At 34.1% G+C, this 23,436-nt stretch overlaps 1 pseudogene across 1 annotated transcript; it reads left to right on the forward strand.

Moving 5' to 3' along the window:
- The first annotated feature begins 3,486 nt into the window (after positions 1 to 3,486).
- Positions 3,487 to 9,684, forward strand: LOC114322387 (uncharacterized; annotated as a pseudogene). The gene is made up of 4 exons (XR_014332813.1): positions 3,487 to 3,954; positions 4,007 to 6,214; positions 8,438 to 8,823; positions 9,209 to 9,684. The product of XR_014332813.1 is annotated as an uncharacterized LOC114322387 (transcript).
- Positions 9,685 to 23,436: the final 13,752 nt, after the last annotated feature.

Here is a 23,436-nt window from a genome sequence, read left to right on the forward strand (position 1 = left end):
TTGTCTACCTGTGTAATCATTTTCTATTGGAATGTTCCCTTCTTGAACAAATTTTACTCTAAAAGACATCATGTGGTAAATTCATTGTCAATAGAAAAAATAACGCCCAATTAGTATACATTAATATGTGTTTGGAAGAGAAAAGATTGAGTATACATCTAATCTTTGGCATAATACGCAAATGTCCCATTTGTTTGGCCGCTGAATGGAGTAGGATATATGGCTGTGGGTCCCATCCACAGCACGTTTGGTGTTGATTTGGGATGTCGGCTTGCTAGTGTGAGCGACTTAGTAACCCCCCTCAGTAGGGGGATTAGCTTGGCTGAGAAAAGCGTGAGATTAGGAACATAGTGAGCGGATTGGGTCTATTCGATCATCTGCCTAGTCGTCCGACCAGTTGATTGGAACAATGCACCTTCTTTTTTTTTTCTTTTTTTTCTTTTTTTGTGGCAATTTCAACCTGTTATTTTAAAAAAGAAAATTTTATATTTGTTTTAGATATTTTTTTTAATATATAAATTATTTTTTTTTGGATTTTTTATAAAAATAATTTAACAATCTCAACACTATATCATCAAAACAAACACACTTTCACCTAATCTCCTCGCTAATAATCCACACATTAATAATTTTTTCACTAATTATCCCCAAAGCCGGCAAAATCGTCGCTTTGAGCTCCCAAAAATTGAACATATAAAGGCCCTCATTTTTTTTTTTATAGCTATCATACTAATTCACAAAAAAAAAAAAAAAAAAAAAAAAAAAAAAAAAAAATCCACTCAAATTTGAAAAGCCCCGACAAAATTTGATGAAAATTTAAAATTAAAAGTTGATTATTGTGGTAAATTATTTAGAACAAATAGATGATTGTTTTTATTGACAAAAACTAAAAAAGTCAGTTGATATGGTGAATTATTTTAAATTAATGGATGATTATTTTCTATATACATGGATTGTGTATAGAACACGATTAATTATATTAGTTACAGTTGTTTATGGAAAAAGAAACTTTTCAAATTTAAAATTCAATTAACCTTGTCACTAGAAAAATTGAATGTATTAGAAATTTAATCCATTAAAAATAATTTAGTTAATAAGTTGAATTATACAAGTCTGATTAGCAATTTTATAGTTAAAAATATGAGAAGGCTCATATTTAAGTGTACAATTTGTTCACTTTTTATTTAGTACTTCAGCTTGAATCATTTTACTTTTTTTTATTTTTTATTTATTTAATTAAATATATAATCATTTGATCACAAATTTTCTTTTAATGTATGCAAGATCCCATGTCAAAAGTTTGCTTTGGACCCCCAAAATGACAGAACCGGTTCTGATCCTACACAAATAAATAACTTGGATTGATTTGTAATAATGTCACACAAAATATGGAATAATTTTTTTATTGTCAAAGGACTAATCGCCAGTGTTTTGATTTTGACTCTGAGCACTATCATCAATTTCGCACTTGGAGCACTATCAACTATGCAAAATTGTTATTTGTGCAATTTAGTTTTGATAATTTTCATTGTTTAAAATGTGCGTTTTATTATCAATGTAGAAACAGAGTTAAAACCAGACGAATCAATCTAATAATGAGAAGATAAATTGTTAACTTTTTTGTTTTCACATACACTTGGCATAATTAAAAATTTATTAACAGTTTTTTAAACTTGAGATGTCTAGAATGTCAATCTCATAATTTTACAATTAAAATTTCAAATGGAACTTTAATTTATTTGCAACCTTTGCAAATATTTTTAATTTTGAAAAACCTATAACTCTCCACAGGATCTACAGCATAACTAAGAACAAATAATTTTATCACATCCTCCTTAATTCTTGTGATTAGGTATCAGATGTGACTACAAAAATATCAACCAGAAAAAATGTTCAATGGTAATGTGATCTCTTTGATGATGATTATGATCCCTTGAAATTTATAATTTTATAACAAATGATCCTTTTATCAATAAATTATTAATTCAAGTAATAATTTTTAATAATATTATAAATATATTTCAATTAATAATTCAGCTAATTTTATTATTATACAATAGATTAGTTTGAAATTTTATTTTTTAATTAATTCTATTAAATAATTTTTTTTACAATGGAGTATTTGTAATTTTTCAAACCACAAGGGAATCCCTATTTTAAATAAATCTCAAATGATGTATTTGTAATTTACTCTAAAGTTTTTCATTAATTTGATTCTTTTAAAAAAAAAAAAAAAAAACTACACACACACACATCAGTTTCCCCAATCTTTTATGTATGATGTATGGTGTACATATTCAAAAAGTGGGGTGTTGGAGGCATATAATTGTCCAAATTTGAATAATCAAAGTCAAGTCTACTGGGGACAGGGCAGCATAAACATTTAGGTATGATTTTCTTGCCCCCTTTGCACGACGTAAGGAAAACTCCATTATTATACATCAAAACGACAATTTGCACTAATAAGTCAACAGACTAAAAAAAAAAAATTACAAAAAATTAATTAAATAAATTCAAAAAAATATTTTTTATTTTATTTTATTTAAATTATTTTTAAAATCATGATTTGAGTGTAGAGTCGTATTTTGAATTATGAGTTTTGAATTGAGTTTTGAAAAGAGAAAATTTGTTTGATTATGAATTTTGAAAAGAGTTTTGAGTTCTATTTTGAGGTTTGAGTTGTATTTTGAATTTTTTTGGATTTATTTTTTTAAATATTTAAAAAAAACTCTTAATTTTATTTTTTTAGGATAAATATTCTATGTTTTAAATATTTATTTATTTATTTTAATGTGCACTATGTTTCATACATTTATGTGCTGTATTTTTTTAAATTTTAAAAAAATTAAAAAATTTTATTTTTTATTTTAAATATATAATTTTTATTTTAAATGTTTTTTGTTTTTTATTTTAAATATATTATTTTAATTTATAAATATATTTTTAAATATATATTTTTTTTTTGGTTATGTATTTGATTACGATTTGAGTATAGAGTTTTGAAAGTAATGTGGAGTATCGAGTTAGGTGTTTAGTTTTGAGTTTTCAAAATAATTTTTTAATTAAATTTTGAGTTATATGTTTGGTTACGATTTAAGTGTGGAAATGTGTTTTTGAGTTTAAAATATTAAAATTTAAAAAATTAAAACATTTTAAATAAAAATTATATATTTAAAAAAAAAATTCTTAAAATTTTTTTAATATTTAAAAAAAATAAATCAAAAAAATTCAAAATACAACTCAAAATTTAAAAACTCAAAACTTAAAATATAACTCAAAACTCTTTTCAAAATTCAAAATTTAAAAACTCTTTTCAAAACTTATAACCAAACAAATTTTCTATTTTCAAAATTAACTCATAATTTTACACTTAAATCACAACTTCACATTTAAATTATAATTCTAAAACTAAACCAGAGTTTCCAAGTTGTATTATTTATAAATACCTCTCCATGCTCTTCCAGCTGTTCATCCCTCCATCCTATTACTATCTTTCATAGCTTTCTATTCTATTAATAACAAACAAGCCTACAATGACATTCTTGCCCAATACACTTCCCAACCACTTTCTTTCTTTCACACCCCTTTTACTCTGCCTCATCATCCTTGCATTCCCCACTTTTTTTGATTATGCTGCTTTTGCTTCTTCCTTAACTACTGGAAAACAAGCAACTGAACCCACGGCTCTCTTGACGTGGAAAGCTACCCTTCACAACCAAACTCAAACTCTCCTGTCCTCCTGGGTTGGAACCAACCATTGCACTTGGCTTGGAATTCGTTGCAACAAGGCCGGTAGAGTTGCCCATATAGACCTTCAAGGTTACGGATTGAAAGGTACTCTTTCTAATCTTAATTTCTCATCCTTTCCTCATCTCCTCACCCTTTATCTTTTTAACAACTCACTTTATGGGACCATCCCCCCCCCCCCAAATTGGTAGCCTTTGGAGACTCACCGTCCTTGTCTTGGCACTAAACAATCTCTCTGGAACAATTCCGACCGAAATAGGCCAACTAACTCATCTAAGGATGTTGTACCTAGATAGAAACCCAATCGGTGGCTCCATCCCTCAACAAATAGGATTGCTCAGCTCTCTCAATGAGCTTGGCTTGTATACTAACAATCTCACGGGTTCAATCCCTTCTTCAATTGGAAACTTGGGCAACTTAACCATTTTGTACCTTTATGACAACCAACTTTCCGAATCAATCCCTCAAGAAATTGGGATGCTGAGGTCTCTCGTTGATCTCGAACTCTCAACAAACAATCTCACTGGTTCAATCCCTGCATCTATAGGGAACTTGGGCAACTTAACCATTTTGCACCTTTTTGACAATCAACTTTCCGGGTCAATCCCTCAAGAAATTGGGATGCTGAGGTCTCTCGTTGGTCTCGCACTCCCATATAACAACCTCACGGGTTCAATCCCTGCATCTGTAGGGAACCTGGGCAACTTAACCTGGTTTTACGTCAATGGCAACAAAATTTGTGGATCTATTCCCCCAACATTCAACAATTTTACACATTTGACAACGTTTGAAATAAGTGACAACATGTTCAGTGGTCATATACCAGCAGACATATGTGTTAGTGGATTACTTAGAAAATTAATTGCAAATAATAATAATCTCAAAGGTCCCATCCCAAAAAGCTTGAAAAATTGCTCTAGCTTGTATAGAGTTAGGCTTGACGGGAACCAACTTTCGGGAAATATATCAGAAGATTTTGGCATATACCCAAGCTTGGATTACATTGATTTGAGTCATAACAATTTTTATGGTGAGCTATATAAAAACTGGGGAAAATGCCACAATTTAACTAGCCTCAAAATATCTAACAATAAAATTTCTGGTAAGATACCATCTGAATTAGTAGGGGCAACTCAGCTATCAGTTCTTGATCTCTCTTCAAATCATCTAGTCGGAGAGATCCCATTGAAATTGGGAAGGTTGGTTTCACTATTCAACCTTAAGCTGGATGATAACTATCTATTAGGCAATATTCCTCCAGAATTAAGTAAGTTGTCCAATTTGGAGAAACTTAACTTGGCAGCAAATAATCTAAGTGGCTCAATCCCTTGAGCACTAGGAGAGTGCAAGAAACTTTGGAACTTGAATTTGAGCAATAATAGATTTGGGGAAAGCATTCCTATTGAAATAGGCCAGATCAACAATCTTCAAAGTCTTGATCTCGGTAATAACTTGCTAATTGGTAAGATACCACAAAAAATTGGAGAATTGCGAAGCTTAGAAAGGTTGAATCTCTCCCACAATAAGTTCTTTGGTTCTATACCATCATCTTTCAATAAAATGGTAAGTCTTACTTCCATTGATGTGTCATACAATCAGTTAGAGGGTCCTCTTCCTGACATCAAGGCCTTCCAAGAGGCTCCATTCGAGGCACTCAAAGGTAATAAAGGTTTATGTGGTAATGCTACTGGTCTTAAGGCTTGCTTGACAAAATTGAACACTGGGGATGTTGAAAAAAAGGGCAAGAAAGTTATGTTACTAACTGTACTTCTTGTTTTTGGAATTTTGTTTCTTTTGCTAATGGTTCTTGGCATTTTCATGGCTTTTCGTAAGAAAGTGAGGAACACAAAAAACGAGCCGCCACGAGTAAACCATGATAATGTTTTTGCAATACGGAGCTACGATGGAAAAATGGTCTATGAAAACATTATTGAAGTCACTGAGAACTTTAGTGCCAAATATTGTGTTGGAGAGGGAGGATATGGTACCGTTTATAGAGCTGACCTAACAAATGGTCAAGTAGTTGCTGTGAAGAAACTTCATGCAATACTTGATGATGAGTGGGCTAATCTAAAAGGGTTTACAAGTGAGATCCGTGCATTAACTGAGATTCGGCATCACAACATTGTAAAGCTGTATGGTTATTGTTCACACCCAAGGCATTCGTTTTTGGTTTATGAGTTCCTGGAGGGGGGAAGCTTGGGAAAGGTACTGAGCACGGACGATGATATAATAGTCTTTGATTGGATTAAGAGAGTGAACACAGTTAAAGGTGTGGCAAATGCTCTGTCTTATATGCACCATGATTGTTTTCAACCAATCATCCATCGAGACACATCAAGCAAGAATGTTTTGTTTGATTTGGAGTATGTGGCTCACATCTCTGATTTTGGCACAGCTAGATTTATGAATCTCAACTCATCCAACTGGACTTCATTTGCTGGAACCTTTGGTTATGCTGCTCCTGGTATATATTTTTCTATTGCAATGATTTATTTCCAATTAAATTACCCATGTAGTGTTTGTTCATTTTAACTTACTATTGATGACAAATTGCTAGATTTAAGCTTGTTTTTCCATTTTTTTCTAATATGCATACCCTTAAATTCTCCTGTATGACGAGCATAGCTACTGAAAAGCCATTTTAGATGAAAAATATGCACTAAAGTAAGTAAATAGTGTTGCAAATGTGTTAGCTAATTGAGGTTGTGATAATAATTCTTATTTCTTTACTTTTTAAGAGACTTGTAGATTGGTTAAGCCTGTTGTGGCTTTAGATATGTTGGGTACTTTGTATATATATATATATATATATATATATATTCAAGTTTGTTAGTGTTGATTCTTTTTTGGGCCAAATTACACTGTATCCCTATACTTTACACCATCTATTACTTTGCCCCTGGACTTTTAAATTATTTCAGTCAGCCCCTAGACTTCAAGTCCAGTTCCAATTGGGCCTAAGCATATAGCATTGTCTTAAAATGCGACTATGGTGAAAATACAAGTTGATAAGGAATAAAGTGAGATTTTGATAAAAGCGCAAGGGGTGCTAATTGTAATTAATTCTATCACATGACTATTCTTTGTTAGTTTTTGAAACAAGGTTATACAAATGAGCCCAATTCCAATTTGACTCGAAGTCTGGAGGGTTGACTAAAACAATTAAAAGGTCAGAAGGTAAAATGGGATCAGACTTAAAGTATAAGGATGTAAAGTGTAATTTACCCATTCTTTTGCATGAATATATTTTTTTTCTTCTATTGCTTGAGAGATAAGGCTCATTACCCCTCTCGATTTTAGATTATTAATAAATTTCTCCTTATGTCGTCAAGGTTTACCAAAAAGTAAAAAATAAAAACTCTTTTTTGCAAGACATGGGATATTTTCTCTTTGTTTAACGTTCATTTAAGAAAATGATTATTTTAGCAGGATTCTATGTGTTTCATTTATTTTAGTACTTATGGTTTTAGTTGAGACTTTGGCCCGCTCTAATGGCCTACCATTTGTGCAGCGATGGATCGAGGGGGCTGGCAGGGTGATTGCCACCCCAAAAATTTGAAATAACTTCTTAAATATAGTGGTATTAGTTATCAATATTTATAAATTATATAGGCTCACCCCTACAAGATTTTATTGATTTTCTTTAACTTGATTTGCAGTTTTAAGTTTCAATCGTTACTCTTCAACTCTAGGTTTTCTTTCTCTCTCTATCTCTTATTCTTCTTGTTTGTTTCAGTTCTCCTCTTCTCTTCTTGTTCTTCTTTTTCCTCAATTTTTTCCTCTATCTTTTTTGTTATTTCAATTCTGCCTGGAACTTAATTTCCATTTTCACTTTTTCTTCCTCTTCTCCATCTCTAGTTTAAAACAACTTATACTTTCTATTCTTTCTCTTTTTCTTATTTCTCTATTTAACTTATGTCTTTCTCTCTTCTTCTTCTTTGAGATCTTAATTACATTTGATCGAAGTCATAGTCACCAACAAAGAGATCACATTGCCGTTGAGCATTTTTGAGTTGACATTTTACAATTACGTGTGATACTCAATTATAAGAATTAGAAAAACTGATTTAAAAAAAAAATGATTGATTTTTCAAAATTGAAGATATTTGCAAGCTTGCAAGTAAATTTAATTTACATTTCAAATTCCAGTTACAAAATTAGACATTCTGAATTTCAAAAATTGTTAATAATATTTGAGTTGTGCCAAAGTGTTTGTAAAGCAAGAAAGTTGATAATTTATCCTCTTGTCGATAGATTGAATCGGCATCTTTTAACTTTACCTATTTTTACAGCGATTACAAAAATGCACATTTTTGTCAATGAAAATTATCCAAACTAAGGAACACGACTAGTAATTTTTTCTCCTTGATTAAAAGTTTGCTCCCTAAGATTAAAATCATGCATCCATCCTTGTACTTGTGAATAGTCCTACAAAAGCCACTGTATATAGTTCATTGCTTCAAAAACTTATCTTTCTATAGTTAACATTTGGCAGTGAGCAAATTTTCATTAATTCTCTATTTCTCTCAAATTAATTCTTTATTTCTCTCAAATCAGAAAGAGTAATAACAGTTGAAAAACTTTAGTTAATATTGGTGACTAACAATCCTATTGATGTCTTGAACATCATGTATGGAAAAGTAGGTAGCTGCTTCAATGAACTAACAATGCTATTGTTTTTTGGCAGAACTTGCTTACACAATGGAAGTGAATGAGAAGTGCGATGTATATAGTTTTGGGGTGTTGACACTGGAAGTGATTATGGGGAAGCATCCCGGTGATCTAATCTCCTCTTTATCGTCATCCTCATCGTCATCATCAACATCAACTACGCAAGGAATATTTTTGAAGGACGTCTTGGACCAACGCCTCCCACCTCCGAGGAATCAAGTGGCAGAGCAAGTAGTTGTTGTTGCGAAACTAGCATTTGCATGTTTACACACCACTCCACTGTCTCGACCAACCATGCAACAAGTTGCTACGATACTATCAAAGCAAAGGCCAACACTGCAAAATCAATTCTACACGATTACATTAGGACAACTCTTTGACAGCAATTGCTCGAGCTCTTGAGTATTTATTTTCCCTTTTATCCTTGGATTGCATCATGTTCTTGCTTTCAATTGTCTTCTTATAACATTCAATTTCACCTTGTTTCCAGTCTATTTTGCTACTCTTTTCTACTAATTACCATTTTACAAACTTTTATATGCCTAATTTAAAAGTATCAATTCTCTATAATTTCCATCACGGTTAGAGATACAATCATGTGTCTTGATTTCTGCAGTAGCTCACTTGTTGTATTACATATATCTTGGCTCTCAATCATCAAGTAGGCTCTGTGGTCAGTGTAATCCAACCATGAATAATAGACACACTCAAGCTCTTGCCATCTTGCATGCTATCAACATGTACAACATTGTATAATATCCTGTCTTCTTGATTTTTGTATTTCCAGGTAGTTGGTGAACAAGACTTTCCATGGGAACTTGGCTGCACTGTTATTGGACATCTATGACTTTAGCCCTGAGTTCCAAAACCCAAGAGAACCAAGCTCATTGTATGGCTACTTTTTCAAGAAATGCAAGGATTCGACTCAGTCTTCATTGGTCATCTCAACCAGAGGGCAATCATCTAAGTTTTTGGTGGGTTTGTTTGTCCTGTTTTACGTGTTTTGTTTTGATTTTGCTTCTAGCAGGGTAGTAGTGTGGTGTGTTGCTTTCACTTTGGTGGATTGGGAGTTTGGTGAACTTAGTTTTTTACGATTCTCTCCTATAATAGACTTAGGTGGTGTTTTTCTTTCGATCTCTCTATTCCTATGGTTCAGTTGTAATTGCTTTGTATATGAAATGAAGTTAATGAATCACACCTTATGATATTTAACAAGCATTCAAGCTTGGAACCAATTTGCATAGGATGGATAATTCCTTGATCATTTGATAAACTTTTTCCTCCCTTCACTCATTCTCTCGAATACACAAAGAAACACTAAATTTTTGTTAGTCCCTAAACCTCAAAATGGGCATTCAGTTTATGATCTGATCTTCAATTTACAGCAGTGTAGGCATGGTGCTGGGGCTTGAACTTTTGCTCTGTTTCCTCTGTTTTCTCTGTTTTTTGTTTTTCTGGTCTGCTTCTTTCTTGTGTAGCTATATTGGAACCTCTCCATTTCTGGTTTACTGTGAGATTTCTGATGATTGATCATGCATAGGGTGCCAACATAGTTGGGATGCTATGTTTTTGATAATGACGTAGAGTTGTTCCCACTCTTTGTAAGTTCCTCGATCTACTTTTGATTAATAAAAATCTTTTCTTTTGGCTGACCAAAACAAAACAAGACAAAAAATGAAAAAAGAGGGCTTTCACTAGGGGAAAAAAAAATCAATTCAAACACATTGTAAAACATTCTCACCATACAGAAACATTTACTAGAAAGTCAATTTCAAGCATCCAAATCATTCCTACAACATTGATTCTGCAAAAGCTATATGCCTTTTTCCTGGCCCAATCTCTAGACCTCAGTCCCAAACATGTGCACATGTAGGTCTAACACACAAAGCAAACTGATACAAATGAACTCATAGACATAGTCATGCACATGACCACTTTTGTCAACAAAGAATTGTTGTTGAATTATTACCATAGAAATGAGCAAAGGCTAGATATCTCAACATGCTTAAGAAGTTCATTGCATTTAAGATGAACATTTTAGAAAATATGCGTAAGCAAATTCTAAATTCACGGACAACATACTAGTAGATCAAATAAAAATCTCACACATTAAGGTTAGGCAAATAAAATCGCTACACCACACTAAAATATAGCAAATAAAATTAAGAACCTAGTCCAAAACATTGGGTTAAAAATATCTCTAATAACAATAGGCGAATTATATTAAAAACCAAATAAAAAACTATGGGGTTTTAAAATCTCTGATAAACAAAAATTTCATTCGTACTGTTCAAGTCCTCAAAACTAAGATACTCAAAAATAATATCAAAAAAGTAAATTGATGATAATTTTCCCAAGGAATATCAAAGTCACAAAACCTTGTTCACCTAACTAGCATCGACAAACCAAAATTTGAGAAGTTTGCATTATTATGTCTTTAGGTGTCCATAAAACTTATGCTTCTATTTTATAGTCTGAAAGCGTCCATGTCCAAACTGAGAATATGTATTGATGAACTTGAGTTTAATCTGCTCGAGGGCCACACAGAATTCCTACGTGAGCAGTTACTGGCTAAACATAACAACCACCCTCTTCTTTGGGCCAACGAAACAACCCTTGATCATTTCAAACGTAAAGAAAGAAAGATCATGTAGCTCCTCTTGGCAGCATACTTAAAACCTTATCAAAATGTAAGCATTGTGTAACTTCATAACCTCACATCAGTTAATTGTTAACTTAGGCTTGTTAGCTACACCTGCAGAGGGAAGACATGACTCATAATTCAAGTCTTTGATAATCTTTTGATTAAATTTGTACTCCTTCCGATATAAGCAAGGCAATTAATAATGGTCTGCATAGTCCACTGGAATGCAGTGGCGACTCTAGAAAAAAAAAAAAAAACTGATTGATTTTTCAAAATTGAAGATATTTGCAAGCTTGCAAGTAAATTTAATTTACATTTGAAATTCCAATTAAAAAATTAGACATTCCAAATTTCAAAAATTGTTAATAATATTTAAGTTGTGCCAAAGTGTTTGTAAAGCAAGAAAGTCGATAATATATCCTCTTGTCAATAGATTGAATCGTCATCTTTTAACTTTACCTATTTCTATAGTGACTACAAAATGCACATTTTTGTCAATGAAAATTATCCAAACTAAGCAACACGAGTAGTATTTTTTCTCCTTGAGTATAAGTTTGCCCCCTATGATTAAAATCATGCCTCCATCCTTACACTTGTGAACAGTCCTTCAAAAGCTTCATTGCTTCAAAAACTTATCTTTCTACAATTAACATTTGGCAGTGACCAAATTTTCATTAATTCTTTATTTCTCTCAAATTGTTTGGGTTGGTTGTCAAATCAGAAAGACTAATAACACTTGAAAGACTTTAGTTAATATTGGTGACTAACAATCCTATTGATGTCTTGAAAATCATGTATGGAAAGGTAGGTAGTTGCTTCAATGAACTAACTATCCTATTTTAAGATATTCATAGTTCCCAGGTTTTCATATTCTGAAATTTCGACATTGGCATTCATCAAGCATTTATATAATTTCCTTCTTTTGGAAGCCTAAACTATTCGCATCATTTATCAAGGAATTCCAAGCAATTTAATCAATGTCTAGAAATGAGCCAAGAGCATTTTTGTTTACTTTTCCACCTTTTCTTTATTTAACTATTTTCTATTGGGCATTTTTAATTTTTGGCAGAACTTGCTTATACAATGGAAGTGAATGAGAAGTGCGATGTTTATAGTTTTGGGGTGCTAGCACTGGAAGTGATTATGGGAAAGCATCCAGGTGATCTAATCTCCTCTTTATCATCATCCTTGTCCTCATCATCAACATCAACTGCGCAAGGGGGATATTTTTGAAGGACTTCTTGGACCAACGCCTCCTACCTCCGAGGAATCAAGTGGCAGAGCAAGTAGTTGTTGCTGCGAAACTAGCATTTGCATATTTACACACCACTCCATTGTCTCGACCAACCATGCAACAAGTTGCTATGATGCTATTAATGCAAAGGCCAACACCACAAAATCAATTCTACATGATTACATTGGGACAACTCTTTGACATCAATTGCTCGAGCTCTTGAGTATTTATTTTTCCTTTTATTCTTGGATTGCATGATGTTCTTGCTTTCAATTGTCTTCTTATACCCTTCAATTTCACCCTGTTTCTAGACTATTTTGCTACTCTTTTCTCCCGGTCTTTTCCCATTTGATTATTGTATCCGGACTTAGGTTCCGTAGCTCCTGCCATTGTATTATGATTGTTACCATCCTCTAATTTCCTATTTCTGAGTTGGGGGATGCAATGGGCAGGTTTGTAGCAGGTTGGTTGAGCTTGGGAGCAAAGGGTTGCTGCCTAGAATTTTGACTCTTCGCTCGAGCGAGCAGTTCTTTGCTCGAGCGAGCTCTTTGTTTTGGTCCGTCGCTCGAGCCAGGGTTTCTTCGATCGAGCGAGGATTGCGTTTTGTAGTAAGACCTGAGAGCAGTGGTTTTTGGCTCGAGCGAGCTTTTCTTCGCTCGAGCGAGCTTTTCTTCGCTCGAGCGAGTTAGTTCGTTCTTTGCTCGAGCGAGAGTTCCTTCGCTCGAGCGTGTGTCTGGTTACAGACCTAAGGGTTTGAGTTCTTCGCTCGAGCGAGATTTCTTTCGCTCGATCGAGCTTTTGGGTTGTTGGCTCGAGCAAGGCTTTCTTGGCTCGAGCGTAGCTTTTCTGTGTCTGGTCGCTCGAGCGACCAAGTCTTCGCTCGAGCGAGCCTGTCAGGTTTAAATAGGCAGCAGCGTGTTTCAGATCAGTTTTTCATCCACTTTCAGATTCCAAAACCCTAGGTACGAGTTCTCTCTCCCTCTACACACCTTCTCTCTTAGGATTGATCTACTTAGAGTGAGTTTCTACCTTAGATCCTTTATTAAAAAGATAGAGTGGGTCGAGGGCTTCCATTTAATCTGAATTGTTGGTAGTTTGGAGCACTTTGGAGTTTGGGTCTTCATCTCCATCTTCTCTTTTGGGGCTATTTCTTCGAGGTAGGGATTTCCTACTCCATTCTATAAGTTTTGTTCTAAGTTTTGGTATTTTGATATGTTGGGGATACTTTGGTAATTTTGGGAAAAACCCTAGTTGTATTAATAAATTAATTTGTATAATTAGTTTAAGGGAATTTGGTTAAATTCATGAAATTGAGGAATTCATTGATTAAATGGTGTGGTGGGATAATTTAAACCACTCGCCTAGTGAATTGTTGTTATATTTACTTCCAGTCTAGAAATAACTGTTTTGGGCTATCGGTGGAGGATAGCCGTGATTGTTGTAGACATTGCATGTGGATTAGCAAATAACTGAAACTAATCACATTGGTTAAGTCATTAATTTTGACTATTGCATTAATACAGAAAATACGTGTATTGATTGAGCATTGCATTTGCATACATTGTTTTGTGTGGGAGGAGATAGGGGATGTACTCCACGGTTTAGGAGAAGATAGGGGATGGACCTCTAAACCGAATTTTTGTTTGGGAGGAGATAGGGGATGGACTCCATTAGCATCACTTTTATGTGTGCTTATTTATATAGAAGTGTTTTTATTGATACAGCACTAAAATGTGTATCAATCTGGAAGTATGAAGTGTTTTGATTTGAGCTTGAGTCTCATTTGTTTGTTGACATTGGAAGAATGTGAATATGATATATATATAATTCACTATTGTAAGTTTGGCCAGGTTCTGAGCCATATTGATAATGTTGGAAAGTGAAACGTGTCGTTGACAATAGTGTCATGAGATTGGATAATGATGTAATTGATTATCTTAGTTAACCATCTATTGAATGCTATTGCTTTATTCAACGCTTATATTTGGTTTAGTATATTTCTACTGGGCTGTGGCTCACCCTATATGGGAACATCATTTTCAGGTTCAGGTGATAAGCTACCTCCAAGGACATAGCTTGGAAGGACTTGGATTTTGAAGATTATTTTCAGTTATTTGCTTTCATTTGTTAGTACATGTAAACACACAAGCCTAGGGCTTTATTTGTATTTGAGTTAGAACTCATACTTTTGTGTCCAAGTGTTGGCTTGGAAAGATGTAAGCCTGTAGGGCATTTAATTTGATGTTACATGTAATGCTTTTGTTTAGTAAGACTCTGATGAATATTATAATGAACTGTTTCCTTTTTAACATTGCAAGTTGATGTTATATATATTTAATGGGTTTATTTCCGAGGGCGTTACATTTCTACTAATTACCATTTTACAAACTTTTATATGCCTAATTTAAAAGTATCAATTCTCTATAATTTCCATCACGGTTAGAGATACAATAATATGCCTTGAATTCTGCAGTAGCTCACTTGTTGTATTACATATATCTTGGCTCTCAGATCAACAAGTAGGCTCTGTGGTCAGCGTAATCCAACCATGAGTAATAGACACACTCAAGCTCTTGCCATCTTGCATGCTATCAACACGTACGACATTGCATAATATCCTGTCTTCTTGATTTTTGTATTTCCATGTAGCTAGTGAACAAGATTTTCCATGGGAACTTGGCTCCACTGTTATTGGACATCTACGACTTTAGTCTTGAGTTCCAAAAGCCAAGAGAACCAAGCTCGTTTTTCAAGAAATGCAAGGATTCAATTGAGTCTTCGTTGGTCACCTCAACCAGAGGGCAATCATCTAAGTTTTGGGTGGGTTTGTTTGTCCTGTTTTATGTGTTTTGTTTTGATTTTGCTTCTAGCAGGATAGTGGTGTGGTGTGTTGCTTTCATTTTTTAGGATTTTGTCTCCTACACTAGACTTAGGTGGTGTTTTTCTTTCGATCTCTCTGTTTCTATGGTTCATTTGTGATTGCTTTGTCTATGAAATGAAGTTCATGAATCACACCTATGATATTTAACAAGCACTCAAGCTTGGAACCAATTTGCATAGGATGGATAATTCCTTGATCATTTCATAAACTATTTCCTCCTTCCACTCATTCTCTCGAATAAACAAAAAAAAGCTAAATCTTTGAAAGCCCCTAAACCTCAAAAAGGGCTTTTCCTTTATAATCTTATCTTCAATTTGCAGCATTGTAGGCATGGTGCTGGGGCTTGAGCTTTTGCTCTGTTTCCTCTGTTCTGCTTCTTTTTTGTGTAGCCATATTGGAACCTCTCCAATTCTGGTTTTCTGGTTTGTTGTGGGATTGCTCATGATTGATCATGCATAGAGTGCCAACATAGTTGGGATGCTATGTTTTGGATAATGATGCAGTGTTTGTTCCCACTTTTTGTAAGTTTCTTGATCTACTTTTGATTAATAAAATCTTTTCTTTTGGCTAATCAAAAAAAAAAATGCGGCTTTTAGTTGCAAAAAAATATCAATTCAAACACATTGTAAAACATCCTCACCATACATAAACATTTGCTAGAAAGTCAATTTCAAGCATCCAAATCATTCCTACAACATTGATTTGCAAAAGCTTTATGCCTTTTGCTTGGCCTAATCTCTAGATATCAGTCTCAAACATGTGCACATGTAGGTCTAACACACAAAGCAAACTGATACAAAGGAACTCATAACCATTCACATGACCACTTTGGTTAACAAGAAGTGTTGTTGAATTATTACCAGAAAAATGAGCAGAGGCAAGATATCTTGACATTCTTGAGAAGTTTATTGTATTTAAGATGAACAGTTTAGAAAATATACACAAGCAAATTCTAAATTCATAGACAACATACTAGTAGATCAAATAAAAATGTCACACATTAAGGTTATGCAGATAAAATCGCTACACCAGACTAAAATATAGCAAATAAAATTAAGAACCTAATCTAAAACGTTGGGTTAAAAATCTCTAATACAAATAGGCAAAATAAATTAAAAACCAAATAAAAAACTATGGTGTTAGGATTTTCAAGCCTAATTGTGTGCATTACAATACAATTTGACAATCCCGTTCCAAAGACAAAATTGTGTTTTTTCTATTTATTCTCTTTTGTTTTGTTTGCTGCTTGAATCAAGAAATCTTGTGCAGGAATGTTTTATGAAGTTTTGTCTCGGCAATGCCAAAAGGAAGAGATTTTTAGGATTTTTATCCTAAGAAATTAATCACTATGCTTGGTTACCACTTTTCAGAAAATTCTATTTTTTTATTTTCCATATTTTTTTGTTTTTACTAAATTTTTTTAATATTTTGAGCAATTTTTTAAATTTTTAGACATACCTAACATAAATATACCTAAAAAGTAAAAAAAAAATTGAAAAAAACCTTTTAAAAATTCACTAAATACCAAAAATACAAAAAAAAAATACGAGAATTCAGTACATTTTTTGTATTTTTATGTATTTATTAATTTTTAAAAATATTTTTTCACAAATTTTTTACTTTTTAGATACATCTAAGTAAGGTGCATCTAAAAAAATTTTAAAAAAAAATGTTTAAAATTTTAAAAATATTCACTAATAACAAAAAAACACGAAAACCAAAAAACTCAATTTTCAAAAAACTTAATTCAAAAAACTCAAACCAAACACACTGATATGATTTGTGTTTTGGCAATACCTCTTTTGACAAAACTTATTTTAATTATTGATTCAAGTTGTTTTATTTTTATTATCTTCCTATCTTTCTAATTAATTTCTGTAGGAAATTTATTTTGTTTTCTCGAGGCAATCAAAATCAAATTGCAAGACAATTTGAAGTGGAAATACCTGTAAAGCAAAAGTGAAAAGAGAATATTAGAGGCTATCATTGTGTCTTATATGATATAAGATTTGTTTAATTTTTTAGTCAAAAGTTTTGTAGGCATGCAATTGTAAAAGCATGGATGACATGTGCAAGAAGTTGAGCAAAAGAAAGTTCTTTTGTCAGACGGATGGGCTGTCCATGGCCGAAATTGTGGAAAACTTCAGCAGAAATAATCTGCAAAAGCAGCTCAGGATCCAAATTCTCAGTATTTTTCCCTGCAACCAGTGAAGGGATATAGTGCCCGCGAACAGGCCAGTCGCACCAGCGAACATATCAGTTGCGCCCGCGATGGTACTGTTCCCCCAGATTTATTTAAGGCATGCTCGGCTGAAATGTTTTGCACCTCTCACAGATTTTTCTAAGTGCTTTCTCCTAACTCCCCTGAATACTTCCAACTTTGAGAGAGATTATTTTTATGAGTGAGAATTATTTTTTGAGAGAGATACATTTTTGTAAGAGAGTTTTTGTTGAGCGTTTGAGAGTCATCTTTGTAGTGAGATTTATTTGTAATACTCTCATGTTTTCTTGATGATTCATTAGCATTTAAGAGATTCAAATATAATCATCAAGCTGTAAAAAGTTCTTCACATCTTCCAAAAGTAGACATTCTTGGTGGATTCCAAGATTGTAGACTTCGGTGGATTCCGGAGTCATTGGCGTCGTGGCGATGTGACAACCATAGCAGATATCCAGTGGAGGAAGTAATGTTACTTGTAGATTGAACAAACGTGTGTGTCCCGGAGTGGCCTTTGTAAGATATCTCTTGTACTCTTTTCTTTCATAGTGGATTATTCGTCTGGTCAAGGGCCCGCGGTTTTTTTTCACAAGTATATGGATTCCAATTGTGATTTTTTCACGTAAAAAATATTTTGTGTCGTGGGTGTTTTGTGTTTACTCTCTCTACTCTATATTGATCATGGATGCATAATTTTTAATTAGATTGCTTAAATTAATAATCACGTTAATATGGGACATATCTAGATTTTCAAAAAGAATTTTTTCGCCTACATCTAGATTTTTCATATGGGGTTTCAAAATCTTTGATAATACAAAATTTTCATTCATACTGTTCAAGTCCTCAGCACTTAGGATACTCAAAAATAATATGGAAAAAGTAAATTGATGATAATTGTCACAAAACCATGTTCACCTAACTTGCATCGACAAACCAAAATTTGAGGAGTTTGCATTGTTATGTCTTTAGGTGTCCATGAAACTTATGCTTCTATTTATAGTCTGAAAGCGTCCATGTCCAAACTCAGAATATGTATTAATGAACTTGAGTTTAATCTCCTCAAGGGCCACACAAAATTCTCGCGTGAGCAGATACTAGCTAAGCATAACAACCACCCCCTTCTTCGGGCCAACAAACAACCCTTAATCATTTCAAACATAAAGAAAAAAGATCATGTAGGCATTGTGTAATTTCACAACCTCACATTAGTTAATTGTTAACTTGGGCTTCTTAGCTTAAACTGCAAGAGAAGACATGACTCATAATTCAAGTCTTTGATAGTCTTTTGATTAAAATTGTATTCCTTTCCCATTTAAGCAAGGCAAATAAATAATGCTCTATTTGGTTCACTAGAATGAGATGAAATTGAATGGAATTGCCATTTCTTAGGCTCCCCTACAAAACGATCATTCTCTTACAATAGTGAATTATGAATCTATTTGCAATATCTTTTTCATTATTTTTGTAGTCAACCAAATATGGAAATGAATATTTTGAGAATGATCATTCCATTTCAATCCATTATAGTAAACCAAATACTAACTACCTAATTGTGGGCAGCAATTGAACACACATATACAAGGGATGATAATACCAAACATATGTACATAGAGAGAAGAAAGAAACACATAATGCAAACGAGGATCAAAATGCAAACGGAGAGACTTTAAATCCAAGACCAACCTGAGGTCTGATACCATGTTAAGTGAAATTTTTTCTCAAAAAGTTAAACTATTAAGAAATGTGTCCAATAATATATATCAAGTTATCCTAACGCCCCAGGACTACACCTTTTTCCTTCCCAATGGGATGGCTCATTAACTATGAATGTTTTGCATCACAGTCAAGGATGGATCTAGGGGGTGTCGCCACCGGGGGGGCGAAGATGGGGGAGGATCACATATTATATTAGAAAATTTAAAATAATTAAAAATGATAAGGATTTGCACCTCCAAACATACTTTTGCACTCCATAGTGATAATCTTAAATCCATCCTTGATCACAGCCCTTGTGACCATTTTCTACTCATTTATTTTGATGAGTGCTAGTAACAACTAGGGGTGCGAATTGAGTTGGGTCGGGTGGCCTCCTATTCGCCATCTGAGCTTAGGCAGGTTGGAAAAAATCAGTCAGCATCTATCTGCTTAGTTAGCCGATGCAGATTGAGTGGGCCGTGTGGGTTGGCGGGTGAATGCGAATCAATTTGGTGATTTGGACTTTATTTTAAGCTTTTTTAAAAACTATTTTTGAGTAATATTTTACTATTTTGGGCCTTATTTGAGTTTAAATTTTTATTCTTCATTTTTCATAATTAAAATAAAGGCTAAAGTTTTATACTTCATAAATAGCTAATATTATTACTAAATAAAATATCTTTTTTTTAACATACAATGTATAAAAACATGACATCATTTTTTAAATAGGGTTAGCGGATCGAATTTGGTTGGGTGGCCTCTCATTCGCCATCCGTTCGAACATAGGTTGACTTGAAAAATCTTCATCTGCATTTGTCCGACCATACTATTGAAACCGCTTAAAAACGGATGGATTGGGTCGGGTTGGTCGGTTTAGACGGATTGGTCAGGTCCATGAGCACCCCTAGTAACAACAATTTACTTTCTAAGCTAGCAATTTGAGAAATATTTTGAAAATGATTAGACAAATACAAAAGCGGGTGGATTGGGTTAGATTGGTCAATTTTGGCGAATCAGTTAGATCCATGAGCACCCCTAGTAACATCCATTTACTTTCTAAGCTACCAATTTGAGAAATATTTTGAAAATGATTAAATTTTTTTTTATCCATTAATCACTTGTATTAATTTCTTCTCATTCTCATTCTCATTCTCATTCTCACTCTCTCTCTCTCTACATAATTGAATGCTTGTAAGTTGAATAATCAAAGTCAAGTCTGTACACGGCAAATTAACGTTGAGCAGTGACTGAAAGGTTCTTCCCAACTACAATGCTAGTAGGATGGCTCAGTATAACCATACATTTTATTATTATTATTGGCTATAACAAACAATTTGCTTGATCAATTGATATCAATTCTCAACAGTCTCATAGATTCAATCCTATATCTATTGGGAACTTGGGCTGAATAGTTGCAGAAAAACTATTGCACCCCAATAAAGATAATAGGGGCCACACAAAATCCGACACTAAATATATATATATATATATATTTGTGTTATTTAGAACGTGAATAGTTGCAAACAAGGACGTGGTATTTTACATGTTTTGAAATGTGGTACCATAGGGGTAGATCCTATGAAGCACTGGTACGGATACGAATACTAGTACTTATAAGATATTGTAAAATAAATATAAAAAAATAGGATACGGGTCCGACTGTGTGCGTTTGTAAAAAAATATTTATTTTTAATTTAGAATAATGAAAAAATTAATTAAATGGTTTAATTTATTAAAATATGACTTACAAGTCATATTTAATGTCAAGAGTAAAGGTATAAACCAAATTAAATGTTATTATGTTAAATAACTTACAAACTAGCTTAATTTTAAAGTCATGTTAAGTATAAAAATAAAATCAAATAAAAAGTCCAATGAAATTAATTTTACTTTTGTATTAGAAGAAAATACTATTTCGATTGAAATATGGTACAACTTGAGTATATACTTAGGTATGTCTAGGTATGCCGAAAATTAAGAAAGAAAAATTTAGGTACGTGTGTATCCTGTACATATGTAGAAGTACTATACAAAGTACCAGTACCCCGGACGAGTACGGCATGTTTGTTGAAGTACCCATGCTTTGGGTTTGTTTGGGAAGTGGGTTGGCTTTTTGGCTTTTTGACTTTTTTGGCTATTTTAGCTTGGGCTAAAAAGTTTGGTTTGGGAATGACTTTTTAGCTTTTTGGCTTTTTTGACTTTTTTTTGTGAGAGAAGAGTATAATGATTATGGGTTGGATGTGATGTTTTATTTTTTGTGGCTAAAATAGTCTATTTTGTCTTTTGTGGCTAAAATAGCCAAAAAAAATCCCATATTCTTCTTCCCAAACGGTGCCAAAGTGTGTGGGTGATTTTCTGACCACACTGCCCGCTTAGTAACCAGCTGGAGAGCACTGGCAGAATAGATGGCACCTGACGGACCTGCAACAGAAATATAAGAATCCCGCGGTGGTTTCGACCACCCGGGGGCACTCCGACGATCAAGTCAGTATATCTCTCAAAGATAAATCAAGTACTAAACTCACAAGCTTGAGTATCAAAAGCATACCTTAGACCCATAGGGGTGCCTCTCTTTTATAGCCAATACAATCCTAGTCCCAAAAGGAGCCTGGCCCTAATGGACTTAGGATTACTGCTAATCTGGGACTCCTAGTGGGATTAGGATAAACTCTCTAAGAGTCTTATCTTTACCCAAACTGAAGTCTTCTCCCAATCTAGGACTCTTGTCCATATCCAAGTTGAGTTCCCTCTTCATTCTAGGACTCTTGTCCCTTATCCGCTTATCTCGGTTTTCGATATCTTCGGAGATAACCTCGGCCTTGCCAAGATCACTTCGGCATCACGACCAGGACACGTGGCACCTCGGCTGACACGTCGGCGTCACCTTGCCACGTGTTGGTATTCAGAAAATATATCCTCACAACTGCCCCCTAGGTTCTATTACCTCGGCATTCTGAGGTGATGGAACCTACACTGTTCGTTCACCTGTGCCTCTCTGTCCGAGATCAAACTCGCCGACCTCAAAGTTCCCTGGACTTTACTGTCCACTGGTGTCAAGAGTCAAGTTTCATGCTTTCCAAGCTGCTTGAAATCGTACCTCCTAGCCGAGATTCTGGTTCCATTAATTCGTAAACTCCAAGAGTTTTGCAACTGCTCCACTCACACTCTCTGGTGAGTTCCCGATTTCCAGTCACCTATTTGACTCCGACGATTTTCATATCGGCGTTCATTTCACTTTTGTAGGTTCAAAAACTCTTACTTTTTTATTAAGCTCAATCTTTCATAACTCTTTTGATTTACTTTGAATTTGTTTATTTGCCATCTGTGGCCTTCTGTTATCGTCTGTCTTCAAGTTTTTGATTTCTTATTTGCTAAAATGCCTGGAACTGTTCTTTGTCATATCCGCTTTCTGTTGCGAGCATCATGTCTGGTTCATTACTTTCTTGTTCTTCACATACTTACTTAGTGCCTGTGCACTTGGCTTTATTCTTTGAACTTTGTCATCTTCTTGACTTCTGTTTTTCTCTTTTTTCATTTAATCCTCTGGCTTCTTCGCTTTCTAGCTCTTTTGCTTGAATCCGCCATTTGTTCCAAGCTTTCAAGCTTCTGCAACTGTCTTCGTTTCTCTCCTCCGGTGAAGCTTTACGTCATTCTGTCATTGTCGTCAGACTTCGGCAATTCTCATTCCGGCTTCCCTCTTTCTGGTAAGCCACTGATCCTCCTGGTTTTATTTCTTGTTGCTTTCCAAGAAGCTCTCCTTCATTGTTAATCACCATTGCTTGTTTTACCCGTTATTTCCAAATCATCTTCTTAAATACACACTGTTCACACATCTGTTGATTTCTACCACTGTTCTTGGCTTGACACACTTGTGCAATCTTTTTGCCTTGATTTCTTGATAGCTTCATCATCATTCTTGATTACGAATTACATTCATGTTTTTGTTTTCTGTGTCTTTTTCCAGATTCTTGCTTTCAATCTTTGCCTTCAAACTCTGAGGTGTCAATCGCCAAGAAGAGCTTTGATCAAACTCTTCAGGAGGTCGATGCTGAGCTCGTGGCTGAGAAAGCTGCCGAGAAGTTCTTTCCAACTGTCTTCTGGGGGTGAGATACAACCTACCGCTGATGCCGAGTAGTTTGCTTCCTTCTTGAAATTGATGCCGAGGTAGCGGTAAGAAGCTCCTCCAACTTACTGCCGAGGCTGAACCATTGTCGTCCGTCGAAGCAGATTAGTCCGACGTTCTTGCTTTCAGTCCCCAGTTTTTTAAGGTCTTCATTTTTGTACTTGCCAACCTTCTCAGCTCTTAACAAGCTAGTTGGTCATCCCGGTTGACCATATCTCGG

The sequence above is a fragment of the Camellia sinensis genome, chromosome 6 (assembly GCF_055761805.1).
Source record: "Camellia sinensis isolate YWXY chromosome 6, ASM5576180v1, whole genome shotgun sequence".
NCBI classification, from domain to species: domain Eukaryota; kingdom Viridiplantae; phylum Streptophyta; class Magnoliopsida; order Ericales; family Theaceae; genus Camellia; species Camellia sinensis.